Source organism: Saccopteryx leptura, chromosome 1 (genome assembly GCF_036850995.1).
Source record: "Saccopteryx leptura isolate mSacLep1 chromosome 1, mSacLep1_pri_phased_curated, whole genome shotgun sequence".
In the NCBI taxonomy this organism is placed as follows: Eukaryota; Metazoa; Chordata; class Mammalia; order Chiroptera; family Emballonuridae; genus Saccopteryx; species Saccopteryx leptura.
In genome coordinates, this window is record NC_089503.1 from 230,204,251 (window position 1) to 230,220,379 (window position 16,129).

Genomic DNA, 16,129 nt, shown 5'->3' on the forward strand with positions numbered 1-16,129 from the left:
GAGAATGGAATGCTTCTATATTCATTTTATAAGGCCAAAGTTTACTCTAATCCAAAGCCAAATACACAAAAAAAGTTCAGGTCAGTATCCCTGATGAACATAGATGTAAATTCCTTTTCTAAATGTTAGTAAAGTGAATTCTTGAGCAAATTAAAAGGATTGTACACCACGACCAGTTGTCATTTATTCCTTCAGTGCAAAGACGGTTCAATATATGAAAATCAATCAGAACGACACCTCACATTAACAGAATGGAGAATAAAAATCACATAATTGTATCAGTAGATGAATTTTAAAAAAGCATTTAACAAAATTCATCATCCTTTCATGAATAAAAAATACACTTAAAAACTAGGAAATATGAAAAGTACTTCAACATAATGAGAATCATATATGAAAAGTCTATAGCTGACTGACTGATGAAAAACTGAAAACTTCTTTTTCAAAATCAGAAACGAGGCAATGATGTATGCCCACTCGTCCACTCTAACCACTTCTATTCAACATAGTACTGGAAGTCCTAACTAGAGCAATTAAGTGAAAAATTAAATAAATATTATAGATAATAAAAGGCTTCCACACAAGCAAGGAAAAAGTGAAGAAATCTCTTGTTACAGATGACTTGATCTGTAAACCTAGTGTAGAAAGTTCTAAAGATCCCATCAAAAAAACAAAAAACTGTTAGAACTAATAAATTAATTCAGGAAAGTTGCAGAATACAAAGTCAATATACAAAAATCAGTTGTTTTTTATAACCACTAATAACCAATCTGAAAAGAATATTAAGAAAGCAATCCCATTTACAATCATATAAAAAGGAATAAAATACCTAGAAATAAACTTAGCTACAGAGGTGAAAGTCTTGCACAATGAAAACAGAAAACGTTGCTGAAACAATGAGGTGACACAGCTAAATGGAAAGATATAATGTGTTCATGGATTGGAAGCACAATATTGTTAAAATGTCCATATGACTCAAAACAATATACATATGCATTAAAATCACCATTAAAACCTTTATGGCATTTTTTACCAAAAAAAAAAATCCTAAAATTCACATGAAACCACAAAAAGTAGAACAGACAAAGCAATCTTTTGAGAACGAACAAAGCTGGAGGCCTTACACTTCCTGACTTCAAAACATAATACAAAGTAAGGTAACAAAACAGTATGCCACTGTCACACAGACAGATATATAGGTCAGTGGAACAGACTAAAGAACTGAGAAAAAACCATGTATATATGCTCCAGTGATCTTTACAAAGAGTGCCAAAGACACATCATAGGGCACATGGTCTTTATAAAAACGGGTTGGAAAACATTCACATGATAAAGAATGAAATTATACTCTTACACCATACACAAAAATCAACTCAAAATGGATGAAAACTGAAACATTAAGACACAAAACTGTTAATATCTTTGAATAAAATATTTATGACATTGATCTTGATAGTGATTTCTTGGATATGACACTAAAAGCACAGCCAACTAAAGCAAAAAGTGACAAATGGGACCATATCAAATTAAAAGGTCTCTACTCAGCAAAGAACACATTTAACAGAGTGAAAAAGTAACTTACAGAATCGGATAAAACACAGCCAGGTGTATAAGGGGTTAATATCCCAAGTATCCTACAACTCAGGAGATAAAATGTAACTAGTAACCTGATTAAAAACCAAAGAAAGGACTTGAATAAACAATTCTCTAAAGAAGACATAAAAATAGCCAGCATTTATTTGAAAAGATGCTCAACATGGCTAATCTTCAGGAAATTGCAAATCAAAACTACAATGAGCTATTACCTCACCCCTGTTAAAATGGCCTTATCAATAATAATAATAATAATAATAATAATAATAATACCCCACAAAATACCAAGTGTTGGCAAGAAGTTGGAGAACTTGGGATCTTTATGCTCTCTTGGCTACTATAGAAAACAATGTCAAGTTTCCTCAAAAAACAAAGACACAAGTACTGTATAATCCAACAATCCCACTTCTGAGTGTTTATCCAAAAGAATAGAAAACAGGATCTTGTATAGTTATTTTCAGTTCTTTATTTATTATAACATGATTCACTTTGTCATGAGATAGAAACAATCTAAGTGTCAGGTGAATGGATAAAGGTATATGGTATATACATACAATAAAATTTTATTCATTCTTAAAACAATCATATAATATGCCACTATATGAATGAAACTTGAGGCCATTACATGAAATAAACTAGTCACAGAAAGAAAAATACTCCTGGTTCCACTCATACAGTGTATCTAAAGTGGTCCAACTCAGAAGCTGAAAGTAGACTGGTGACTGCCAGGGCCAGCAAGGAAGTTCCTGTTAAATGGGTGTAAAATTTCAGTCATGCAGTGTAAAAAAGTTCTGGAGACCTTCTGTAGGACATTGTGCCTGCAGTGAACAGTACTCTACTGCACACTTAAAAAGTTAAGAGGCTTGGTCTCATGCTATATATATTTTTTACGATAAAAATGACATAAGGACAGCAAGTTAAGAAAAAAAGATTAGCTTCCTTCTCATATTTTGTTCTGATTCCTCTTTTCCAGGCAAGTAACATTTTCCTCTAAAGAGTCAAGTATGTTTTACAAGTAATACTGGTTCACTGAGTCTGAATGCTGCATAAGAACTGTTTGCTATTGAATAAGCAAACATGTATAACTACAGTACTTATGATAATATAAAATTAGTTGGCTGCTAATATAAAAACATTAGTCACACTCTAAGGTTGCAGCTATTCTCAGTATTGAATGTAGCTATAAAGAATGACAAAGTTAAAATCTTCCTATGATCTGAAGACTGAAGTAAATTCCCAGTGAGCCAAACCATCAGTTTGACATTTATAGGTTTTATATTCAGGTCATATATGATAATAATGGATAGTTTATTCTCTAGTTTAATTTTATTCAGCCTTGCAGCTTGGTTGGCAAAATTGAGCACAAATAGACACTATTTAATCTAAATTTTTCTAATAGAACATTTAAGAGCAATTAATCTTATTTAGAAAATAATAAAACAGCATAAAAATGTGTATCAAGTTGTTTCAGACTTAACTTTGAAAATCCTAACAAGTTAGCAGTTTAATGCTTATTTTTAAGAATATAGACAAGTATTTTCTCACATTCCAAACAATATGAGGACCATCTCACTAGTTGGCATGACAACAGTAACAGCCTTTGTTTACAAGAACCACTTCTTGCATGAGGGGACAGTTATTTGTATGGCAACCACAAAATAATGCTTTTGAAGAAAGAAAAGGAGTATTAACATTGGTATTATAGTTCTGTTATAAAAATAGAGATCTAGAGACCTTGACTTTATCTACAGTTATTCTTAGAACTGACCTAGCAACACGTGAATAGGTTTTTCTTTTTGTAATCTTTAAAAAGGAGGCAGGAAGAGAAGGAAGGGAAGGTACAAGTAGGATGAAATCTTCGTGCATAAAATAAAAAATAAGGGAATTACTTCAGTGAACAACACTCATAGGCAGATATTATTTCTATTTTGAGTTACATGACAGAGCATCAATGAAGTGATTAAAAATACAAAAACAACAAAGTCAGGAAATTCTTGGTAATTGTGAAAAAACAGCATCAGATTAGAATATGATAGTAGCTCTAAATTTCAACACTTCCCTCTGTTAGCTCTATGACCTTGAGCATATTAATTAACTTGACTAAATTTGAGTTCTTCTCATCCACAAAATGGGGTAACAATAACACTGACTGATTATTATAATCATTAAATGTGATGATACATATGAGTCATAGAGTAGAGACTCAATAAATCTCAGCTTTTATGATAACATTCTATTATCTTAGGTCTCAAACTAAAAAATAAACATGAATATTAATACTGGACCTTCCTATCCACAGCCTAGTTAATTTATTTATGTATGTACTCTATCTTTCTACAAGATTAGGTGTTATTTTTGCAATTTTACATAGGTTGGAGGTTGAATAAGTTTTTGTTTTGTTTTTTTAAATTTATTCATTTTAGAGAGGAGAGAGAGTAAGAGAGAGAAAGAGAGAGAGAGAGAGAGAGAGAGAGAGAGAGAGAGAGAGAGAAGGACGGGGAAGGAGCAGGGAACATCAACACCCACATGTGCCTTGACCAGGCAAGCCCAAGCCCAGGGTTTTGAATGGGCGACCTCAGCATTCCAGGTCGACGCTTTACCCACTGCGCCACCACAGGTCAGGAAGAAGTTGGATAAGTTTTAAAAATACAATGGCACAGACTGTGGGAACAGTAATATAATTTAAATATTTAGGTAAAATTCTCCTGTGAATGCTAATGCACTTTATTTCACAGCATGTTCTTTAATTAATAACTGGGCTGTAATGTTTGGACAAAGGTAGCAATGACAATGGACATTTCCAATTCTAATAGAAGCCTTTCTGTCTTTCTTCACTTGAATTTATATCTAAATTTTGAAACAATACATGGCCCTCCTTTAGGTTCAATCCATTTACTAGCCCATAGTCCTAGGCAAAGAAGAGAAGCTGGATCAACTTCTTGAATGCTTAAGGTCCTTGTCCTTTGTCTTCTCTCCTTGTGTCACTTCTACTGTTGGAGGCAAACTCATACATAGAAATGCTATTTTGCTTACTGTTTCACAAACAAAACAAAACAAAAACCAAAATTTTAACTTTTATTTATCATCTGCCTTATACCAGGATGTATACCTATCTTGCTTTGTAGAGAAATAAATCCCTTTGACCCACTTCATTCAATTAAAAAATATTTAATCAGTGCCTTCTATGGGCGTTTGCATTAGATGCTTCAGATTACATGGTTATCTGAAGTTCCTTGCTATAAAGAGTTTACTATATAATGGCTGAGTAATACAGCCAAATATAATAATGCAAATACAAAATGTTACAGGAATATACAGGAGCAAAGCCAGGCCTCAATTTAGGAATGAAAAGAGGAGTCATTGAAATATTAGAAGAAGTAGTTTCCGAGCCAATGATTGAAGAATAAGTCAGCATGACTCAGCTAAGAAGTAGTGTGATGTGTGTTTGAGGGGCATTTGAGTTTGTAGTAGAAAGAGTCCCAGGTCAAGGATATAGAGTTTTTAGAGTCCCAGATTTGAGAGGAGATGGTGTATTCAAGGAACTGAAAGAACTAGCTTAGCTGGAGCAAACAAGGGTGAAGGGGAAGGAAGAATAAAGACACAATATCAGGCTGAGGAGGACAAGCATCAGATCATGAAAGACCATGTGTGCATTGTAAAAGAATTAGATTTTTTTTTTTTTTTTTTTACAGAGACAGAGAGAGGGATAGATAGGGACAGACAGGCAGGAACGGAGAGAGATGAGAAGCATCAATCATCAGTTTTTCATTGCGACACCTTAGTTGTTCATTGATTGCTTTCTCAATTGCCTTCAGCAGACCGAGTAACCCCTTGCTCAATTGCCTTCAGCAGACCGAGTAACCCCTTGCTCAAGCCAGCGACCTTGGGTCCAAGCTGATGAGCTTTTTGCTCAAACCAGATGAGCCTGCGCTCAGACTGGCAACCTCGGGGTCTCGAACCTGGGTCCTCCTCATCCCAGTCCAATTCTCTATCCACTGCGCCATGGCCTGGTCAGGCAAGAATTGGAATTTTATCATACCATCATACAATCAAGGGGCATGGGATTTGTAAGTTTTCATTTACTAGAGTAAAATTATCAAATATGTGTTCTCGAATATTCTGGCAGAAGAATGGAAGAGTTAACTATGGTGGGTCACAACTGAGGCAGAAAGACATGTGAGGAGGAAATAATGGTAATTTAGCTGGGCTAAATAGTACTGAAGGGTAGAGGCAGTTGTGTGTGGAGAAAAGATAGGTGTGAGAGACAGAGAAAGAATCAAGTGGAGTTGGTCATTATTGACCTGGTAGATTGCAAAAGGAAGACCTTAAATTCCAGTAGGAGCTAGATATAACACATTGTTTAATCAACAGAAATATGATCAGCATTCCATCAGTGCTTTTCTTATTCTGAAATTTGTCAATGCATGCAGATATACTTGAAAGCTCTAATTTGTCTTGACGTTATTGCATTAGCCCCAGTAGAGTCTTTAAATGTTTATTGAGAACTCACTAGGTAGATAGTCAGGATGACTGAGATTTCTTTCTCACACAGCTAACACTTTTCTGGGAGACACGGACAAGTAAGTTAGCAGGAGGGCAGGATAAGAGTTACAAACTGGCCTCGTGGAATTTTAGACGGGCACTTGAACTTGTAAATAAGCAGGCATTGCCCAAGCTACCTTAAGAAACTGCCATTTAATATCAAACACATCCCCTTTAAAGTGGAATCGGATTGGCTGCTTCTTCCATGTCTGTCTCTCTCCTATCAGCCAAGCGTATTCTTGTTTTTGCTTCTTTCTGTGCAATTGGACCACTATCCTCTCCATTTTCAAATAAGGTTTTTCCTTCTGCTTCTTTAAAACTTTGGCTTAGTGTGGCCCTTCTGGACCTTCTTCAAACATGATATACCAATTGAACTAGCACTGCCAATGACCTCACTTTTCTGTATTTCTTACTCTTAAAACTGTAAACAAGAGTCTGATAATCCCATCCAAATGTTTTTCCAGATTCTTGCTATTCTTATGCTTTTGCTGCTGTTGGGGCCTCTGCCCACCTGTGTTCTAATTAAGTAACTGGGTGGAAAAAGAAGCCCATTCTGATCACATTGTTCATAATTTGACCACAAAGGACCCAGGGTTATTAGCAGGAGATGGAGGTAGAGGTATGTGCCTAGCAGGCTTTCTCAGCATCAGTTTATTTAATATGACAGGATGAGTTGCAGCAGAGCAGTGGGGCACCAATATGAACTCCATGTATGTGGGGGCTGGGGTGTATGTGGAGAAGAGGAGTCCAGCAGAAGGAAAAATGTCCAAGAGTAGATGAACTTTAGGTTGATTCTTAACAACAACAAAGGATATAGGATGGTAAAGAAAGAATGTACCCTTGTTAGTGGTATTTCAATTGTAAAAGGATGAGAGAAGCAAGGCACCTTCAAGGAACAGCAAAGTCAAAATGACTAATTGTTCTGCATTTCCATCAGCTAAGAAAATATAAACAGTTGACAGTAACAGTGTTTTTCAAATAGGTGTCAGTGATTCTCCAGGGACAAGATCAGTAAGTAGTTGCAATGGAACCACAGAGATGATCAAGTTATAACATTTTCTTGGTTTTCAAGTAAGGAGAAGATAGAAAAGATATAGCATTTTATATATATATATATTTGGTTTCCTAGGACTGCCATAAGAAAGTACCACAACCCAAGTGGCTTAAAATACTAGACATTTATTCTCACATTTCTGGAGGCTAGAAGTCAAAATATTGGCATGGTTGGTTGCTTCTGGAAGCTATAGGGGGAGAAATTGTTTCATGCTTCTTGCTTAGCTTCTGGTGGTCGCCTGCTATGCTTTCAAATCCTTGGACTGTGGCTGAATTACTTCAATCTCTGCCTCCATCTTCACATGGTCTTCTTAGAAGGACACCAGTCATGAGATTTAGGGCCCAACCTAATCCAGTATGACCATTTTTCTTGATTACATATGCAAAAATGTTATTTCCAAATAAGTCACATTCACAGATACTGGGGTTATAACAAACATAAATTTTGAGGGGACACAAGTCAACCTGTGACTATGACTCAAATGGAGTCTATGACTCCAGGGAGTGATTCAGTTGTTGCAGTTTTTCCATGGAAAGTAACAAGTTGTAACCCTCTTTTCTTTGTTTTCAAATTGAAAGGAATATAAAAGCAATATAGCATGCATTTTTTTCTTAAATAATTATTGATTTCCTCTGGCCTTCAGATATGTTTTTTTATTTTGATGGTTGCAATGTGAATTAAAGTAGCAAGATGTCCTGATGCTATGTCTTATATAGACTACCCTATTTGATTGAAAACAGCCACAACAAACAGGTCATTCCTATGAGCAACATGAATGCGACCATGAGAATAGGATAATTGTACTGTGTCAAGGGGAAGAGAACAATTATAATCATAAAATGTGGAAGAGAGATTCACCAGCATATTGCTTTGAACTTCCAGTCTCTGACATAACTGCTGACAGTGAGACTACAAATGGAAGAAAAACCACAGTGGCTTGAGTCCATAAGAAGGTCAAGTTCAAAAACATTCTCCAGTTAAAACAAAGGTACTCCAAGAAATATAAGTTTGAGAAGCACAGTTGCAGAAGTCACAGACCTTATGAGCAGGTTCTATAAAATATTTTTTTAGCCTAGAATAAGGGAGGATCAGGAGGGAAGCCCAGGGCCTATCCTAGCCTTATCTAAATTTCCAGGAAGTTTACACCATCTGAGCAGACAATCTGTGGTCTGAAAGGTTTTTCCTATGAGGGCTGCTCACACAGCAAGTCTTAATATAAATACCAAATTAAATAAATGACGGTAATCCTTGTTGACATGCCAAGTGTGCCAATCTTACCTCTGGTGCTCAGTAACACAACATAAATTCTCATATCTTTGAAGGGGATTAATCTGTGTTTCCAGTTCATAAAGATGTTTTTTGTTGATAGTTTGGCTCTCAGAAATGGTTTGCCTCAAAAACATAGGCAAAATACCTCTTATTGAAAATGCCTGTCTCAAATAGAAGCAATAATGACATTTTTTCAAAACATTGTTTTGTACAAAATATTCTTATAATAGCCTTCCAGTTCCATACTTTCACTGAACAATCCTTAGTCTCATCAATAGCAAAATTACTGAATTTGTAGTAGGTTATATGAGCTTAATTCTGGAGAGTAAAAAGGAGGTTAGAGGAGAGGCTTCTCATATCCAACTTCCTTTTTGACATTCTCATTTGAATGGTTAATAGCCTTTGAGAATTTAACATTTCCAACAGAAGAATTTTCTACAGATTGGCTTCGTTTATAATGTTGCAAACTCAATTCTTATTTTATTTTCTCAGACCATAAACTTTGGAGTCATCTTTTGACTCCTCTTTTTCTAGTAAAGTTAGCTATAAGTCATGAGCTCCTTCCAGCTTGTTTGTTTGGTTGGTTTTCTTTGGAAGCATAAACATATTTTCTCTCTTACCACCCCATTCCAAGCCACCATTTTTCTCACCTAATCTAGTAAAACTTTCTCACTTGTTTCCCTGCTTCCAAACATACCCTGTATAGTCTTTTTGGCATCCTGAAACCAGAGAATCATTTAAAAACATGGGTCAGATCATGTCCCTCTTTGCTCAAAATAGTCTAATGACATCCTGTCTCATTCAGAGTAAAATTCAAGTTCTTCTTGTGGTCTGAAGAGTCCAAAGAGATCTCACCATTGCCCCTCCCACTCATCCCTCTCTGGTCTTTGTATCCTAGATTCTCCCATTGCTTTCCCTCCCACGTTCGACTCCACCCCTGGTTCCAGGCTGCTCTTTGGATACTCCAAGCCCGTGCTTCCCCCAAGTCACAGTATTTTCATTCTTTGAGTTCCTCTTTCCCAGTTGACAAGTCCTTTCCCTTTATAGGTTTCTAAGTAGATGTCTTTCAATCTAAGGTCTTTGCTGCATACATTTAATGAAACTGCAATTCTGTCCCCTTACATTTTATTTTCCCTTATTCTGCTTTGTTTATCTTCTTCACATTGATTATCATCCTGCATTTTATATATGTATTTTTGGTCTGACGATTTTCTGTCTACTCACTACAACATAAGCACATCATAGCAGAAACTTGATTTTGTTTTTGTTTTATCTCATTCTTCAGTGAGGTGCTGCGATTATACTTGGCACACAGTAGACACTCATGTTTGTTGAATAAATAAAAAAGTGACTTATTGGCTGAAAAATAAACATGTAAAAGGGAATTTCATATTTTACGCTAAAAATTCACTTCTAGTGAGTATTTTCCCTCTAGTTTAGTGCAACAGAGACCTCTAAAGGTATAATGTAAACAAAGCTGGCATGGGAATATAATTCCAGTTACTGCATTATTAGGAAACATCTATGAGTCTATGAGTATAGTTCTATAAGTCTAAGAAGCAAATAGCCTAAAATGCAACTTTATAGATAACCATTTACTTATTTTACAAGGTATAAAAACATATATTATGGAAAGCTTAAAGCAATATTGTTTTTATTTAAAAACATTTGTAATTGACAGTTGTTAATCAAGTGGGGATTAAATGCATAGATGGTATAGTTTGAGGCTCACATGAAAATGTCAAAAGAAGTCTTTGCCTTCAAAAGATTTGTTTGTTGATGTGACACATAAGTAACATCAACTCTTTGAGAATCAGCATATTCAAATATTTTAACAAAAATAACATAATGAAAAATAAAATCAATATTTTCTCAAAAAAAGATGTTATCAGGTATAGCAAATGCATTTTGAGTTCCTCAAACCAAGATACACATCGATGGAATGGTATGCAAAACCAAGTACAAAATGGGACAAAACCATCAAACAGTGGATGAATTGATTCAATTGTATTTATTGAGCACATACTCTCTACCAGGCAGTATATTCATCACTGGGTATTTAAAAAGGGGAAATCACAGTCTGTACCCCCAGTCTATGGTGAAATAGATGTATAAGTCAATGATTTTATAACAATAGGAGGTACTGAGTGATAGATGTTTGACTAAAGTATTATGGGAAAACAACAGTGGGGAACTTGCTTCTACCTGGAAGAAGCAAACCCAAACCAAAATATCACCCTAGCACCTATAAACAGCAGTTCAAAAGACAAAATGGAATGTGTGTGTCTGTGTGTCTCCAAGAAAAATGAGAGCAAGTTCTTAGGTGAGGAGGCAAGAAGAGCTATGATGTGGTGAAAGCCACAGATAGCTCCATGCTGTTGAAGCAAAAATCTACAGAGATCAGAAAAAAGAAAAAGTCATAGGTCTGATTGTGCAAGGATTTGTTAATATTGTTGAACAACTTGAGTTTATTTATTTTTTTACTATTTTAACCATTTTAAGTGTATAATTTAGTGGCATCAAGTACATTGACAATGTTGAGTAACCCATGCCATTAACTACTTCTAGACATTTTTATCATTCCCAAAGAGAAATTCTGCTCTCCTGAAAGAGTAACTCCTCCTCCTCTCAGCCCCCATGTTTAGAAATTGAAGTGAAATGTGGACAATAATTTGGAATAAGGCAGGTCAAGTAGAAGAATACTGCAAGATACTTTAACTTTGGCAAAGGTGACATAAAAGAAAAAAAATGCATATGATTAGCTTTATAGCTTTATTTAAGCTAGTGTATGTGAAATCTATGTTTATAAATTATTCTGGTTGAAATTAATTTTTTTTATAAATCTGATTTCAGTTGTTTTTGCTAAGCAGTATTTTTAAACTATTTTAAAAGAAAATCATGTTAGTTCATTTTCATATACACTTTATATTTAATAAGATTATAAGAAAATTGGAATCTTTAAGCTAGTATGGATGGACAGTTATACTTAAATTTTTGTTTTTATGAAAATTCGTATGTTCCAACTTTTCAGAGAACTGTGGTCTTTTAAGTGAAATTGACTAGTTTAGTGAAAAAGTATTTTTTATTAATTTTGAAAAAAATGTATGAAACCTTTAATTAAAGGTTTGCATTTCTGCCAGGTTTTATTTGAGGCAAACTCATGCTTACAATGAATTTGATTAAAATTTTAATAATCTAGTTTTTTTTTTCCAAAAAGTATAATAGTAATTAAGCTAGTTTAGTTGAAAATTCATATTTATAAGCTTCATTTGTGAAAACTCATGTTTTTCTAAATTTTCTGACTAATATTTTAGAATGTCCTTTATTAAAAAAAGAAACTAAAGTATCTATGCATTTTAATGTCATAAATAACACATAATATTATGAAAATTTAGATTAAAATGCTCCTTATGGCTCTATGACATGGGAAAGTTTTCATTCCTTTCAACTTACTTTTTATTTTCTGTTTTATTTGCATATTTCTTTTTCCTATTGCCTCTTTATTATATACAGTATTCAAATTTTAATCTTGCCTGACTCGGTGGTGGTGCAGTGGATAGGATGTTGATCTGGACACAGAAGACTTAAGTTCAAAACCCCAAGTTGCCACCTTGAGCACAGGCTCATCCAGCTTGAATGCATGTTCACCAGCTAGAGCGCAGGGTTGCTGGGTTGAGTGTGGGACCATAGACATGACCCCATGGTCACTGGCTTGAGAATGAAGGTCACTGTCTTGAAGCCCAAGGTTGCTGGCTTGAGCAAGGGGTCACTTACTCTACTGTAGCCCCCCCCCCATCAAGGCACATATGAGGAAGCAATCAATGAATAATTAAGGTGTCACATGTCACAACAAAGAATTGATGCTTCATATCTCTCTCCCTTCTTGTCTGTCCGTCTCTATCTATCCCTCTCTGTGTGTTTCTCACAAAAATAATAAAAACAAAGTATAAATTTTAATCTTTAATTTTCTAATTTTTCTCTATTCTTTTTCCTGTAAGGGCTGGAATACACTGTGACAGATTTTGTTATATCTCCAAGGTTGGCTGGTAGAAAATAGGTAAGCAATTCCTTGGTGTATAGTTTTGTATTTATAATTCTCTGCTGGATATCTTTATCAAAGATCCATGAATGACCCTGAGAATTCCTACAGTCAATATGTCAAAATTCTGTCTCACTCTCTTTCAACATTCTACTTCTTTTGATTCCTCTTTTTTTCATCATCTGGTTTTCAATAAGTTCCTGAGTCCAAAGAGTTTTGTAGTGTCTCTCATATTTATCCCTTCTTTTATTTTTCCACTAAAAAACTGTAAGCCATGACCTCAGCATTCATAAATAGGGTTCTACCTTCTTCTCTATATTTCTTTCCTAAATTATGAAATCTATGTCATCTTGGCTGGATAGCTTGATTGCTTACCATTTTCTTGAAGCATAGAACTTGCTGGTTTGATCCCTAGTCAGAGCAAATACAGGAACAGATTGATGTTTCTGTCTCTTCCTCTCTCTCCCTTCCTCTCTCTAAAATCAATAAAATAAACATTGAAAAAAGATATCTGTCTTACTTAAGCCAGAGTGATTGTGATAAAATATGAATTGGACTAGTCTAGAAATTTATTCCTGCCACTCTGTAGGTATGACAACCAATACATCAAAGTGGACTCATGATCGTTCAACAACAAGAAGTTCTTTCTCTTGCTTTCTCCACTTCATGCGATGGTATCCCCAACAGAATGTAAGATACATAATTGTTTTCTTCCTTGCTGTACTTTTTTGTCTTAGAGTAGCATTTATCAAGTAGCAGGCACAAGTAAATATTTTTGAATGAATGAATACCTGAATGAATAAATAAACGAATAATATCCTCACAATTAATAAGCTTTGTATATTTTACTTCCCAAGTATTTACATTTTCCTTTGTTTAAGCTGTCTACCAGCAGTTTGTTCAACTCTTATGCCTTGCTTAGAACATCTGTCCATAGTCTTCTCATTGACAGCTGTTTTATCTCATGAGCACATCACAATCATGTCACTTTTCTATTTAAAACTCATCACTGGTTCCTTGAGATAAAGTTCTGGATTTTTAGCTTTGCATTAAAATTCTCCATGATTTGCGTGTCAATTTTGTATCATATTTTGCCACTTCTTTCTTCTCCTTTCTTAACTTTATATTCTGCCTCATTAAACTCATAGTCAACCTCTTGTGCACCCACTCCCAAACAACTGTCCCTATTTGTCCAGAACCAAGGGCGTTGCCAGGACATAAAACTTTTAGTGCTAAAATTGGAATAGTCTGGGAAAAACCAAGACTACCCTAACACTCTCTCGACAGTATCTATCTAATCTCTGTGACTTTAGGCCACAAGTTCTTTCCCTGGAATTCTGTATTTTTCCCCTCTTTATGATGTCTAAGCTTCACTGACCTTTTAAAATTGTGTCAGAGCAACACTGCAGTGAGTCCCCTTCATGAACCCTGGGCCAGGAGAACCAATGACTTTCTAAAGCTCAAAAATCGCCATGTTTATCTTTGAATTTTTAAAAATTCTCAGTTTGTGTTAGGTAATCAATATGTTTTAAATGATTGCATTGTCTTCCAATAGAATAAATTCTAAAATTTTCATTCTTACTTTCAAGACCACAGTGAACAAGCACTAGCCAAACCATTAACTTATTTTAATTCAATCAATTAGATCCAATGTAATTAAATTCATTTTAACCAAGATTTTTTCAGTGTCTACAGTTTTCAAGGCTTAATTCTTTTCTATATTACTTTCTATTATTTACTCTTAATTGAACCATTTATTTTAAATGTGCCTTTTGGGTTTTTTGGCCTTTACTACAAGACCATCCTTAAAATATACTTATTTGTATTTCCATTTCTTCAAATCTATCATATTTGTTAAGGTTCAGTTGAACTACAATAGCATCCATGAAGACTAATTTGATATCAGTCTGAAGTAATTTTCTTAATCTTGTACTCTAATAGTACCTTGCTTGATAATTTCCTATATTCCTTGATACCATTTGAGTTAGTTGTGCCATATTATCTGTAATTGTCTTTTCTCTCTTACTAAATGGGAAGTGCTCATTTCTGTATCTTCTTCATTATCTAATTGAATGCATTTATTTCACTAAGTAATTTGTGTTTTAAGATCATAAATTATAACTGTGGCATGGTCTTTGAAATCCAAATGCACAGTTTAAATCACTATCTCCATGAATATGAAATTCTTGTGCTATAGAACAACTGATGAGAAGTAGACAAATCCAAAACATTTTACTTGTAACAAACAAACTATAGAAATGATCCCTGAAAGTATAGTCTTACATTTTACTTGTATATTTTTAGGTACGAACTCAGAAATTTCTGGTATATCTTACTAAATATATCCTTGGCAGCAAGCATTCTCTTATTTATTTCAAAGAATTACTAACCCCCCCCCCCAAAAAAAAAAAACAACAATAACAACTCATGGTGATTGCAGTGGTGGAGAGAAGGAGGTATATAAGGGAGATAAATGGTGATAGATGAGGACTTGACTTAGGGGTATGAACACACAATGTGGGGTACAGAAATATGTTGTAGAATTAGGCTTCAAAAACTGTTTAATTATGTTAACTGATGTCATTCCAATATATTCAATTAAAAAATTAAGTATGAGATATCAGAAAAAATTAACTTATACAGAAAAAACTCTTTATGATTATGCATCTATTAGAAATCAAGTATGCTTTCTTTGAATTTAACATTTTCTAAACATATTAAGTTTCTGCATCTTTTTTTTTTATAAACCATTGCTATGGAAACAGTGTTTCAGACATTTTGTCTTCTAAATGTCATGTCTGCTATATTGCTATATATAACAATATCTCATGCACATACATTAGAAGGATGCAAACATATGTATTGTTTATGAAAATCAAATATTTTCCAACGTGAGTACAGTATTCCTTGTACTGGTGGTTAAGATTTGGAAAATTACTGGAGAACAGTAAAACACACTTAATTTTAAAATATTTAATGAAAGTAATTTATAATCTGATAAACTGAATTATTTTTGTTTTACTAAAATGTTATTTTCAAGTGCTGAGCACATCACCATATAGTTCTTTTATTTTGAAGTCCTTTGTGAACATCACTTGCCTTTTAGGTTTACTCAAGTAAATAATTGCCTCTTCAAGTAATGTCAGTTCTATTAAGGACCTTCACTCTTTCTTGAATTCCTAGATTAGCCTTTGTACTTTTCTCACTCATACAATGAGATGATGGAATCTATCCTTTCACCCTCATACTGCCGTATAATTATGCTCTTAATCCCTTTCATAAAGGCATTGATTTAGCTGTTTATTTTTCTTTCAGAAAAAAGGGTATGCCATCATCACCAGGTAAAATGCATTAGAAGAAAGAGACAAAGATTAGATGTGAAGAATTCTGACTGGTAGCACTTGTGTTGAAATACAAGTTTTCACAATTCTGAAGAATCAGCAAGGGTTAATATCAGCAGGACCTTGTCTTTAAAATCAATTCTGTGACCAACCGTAGAGATTCATATCCGCAACCTGGGTCAGCAAATCTGTTATCCTTCAAAATTCTACCTCTCACCTGTGTGTGCCCTAGAGGGAATCTTATGGAATGTGATTACTGCAACTTTTCCACAGCCAGTTCCTCCTGCAGGG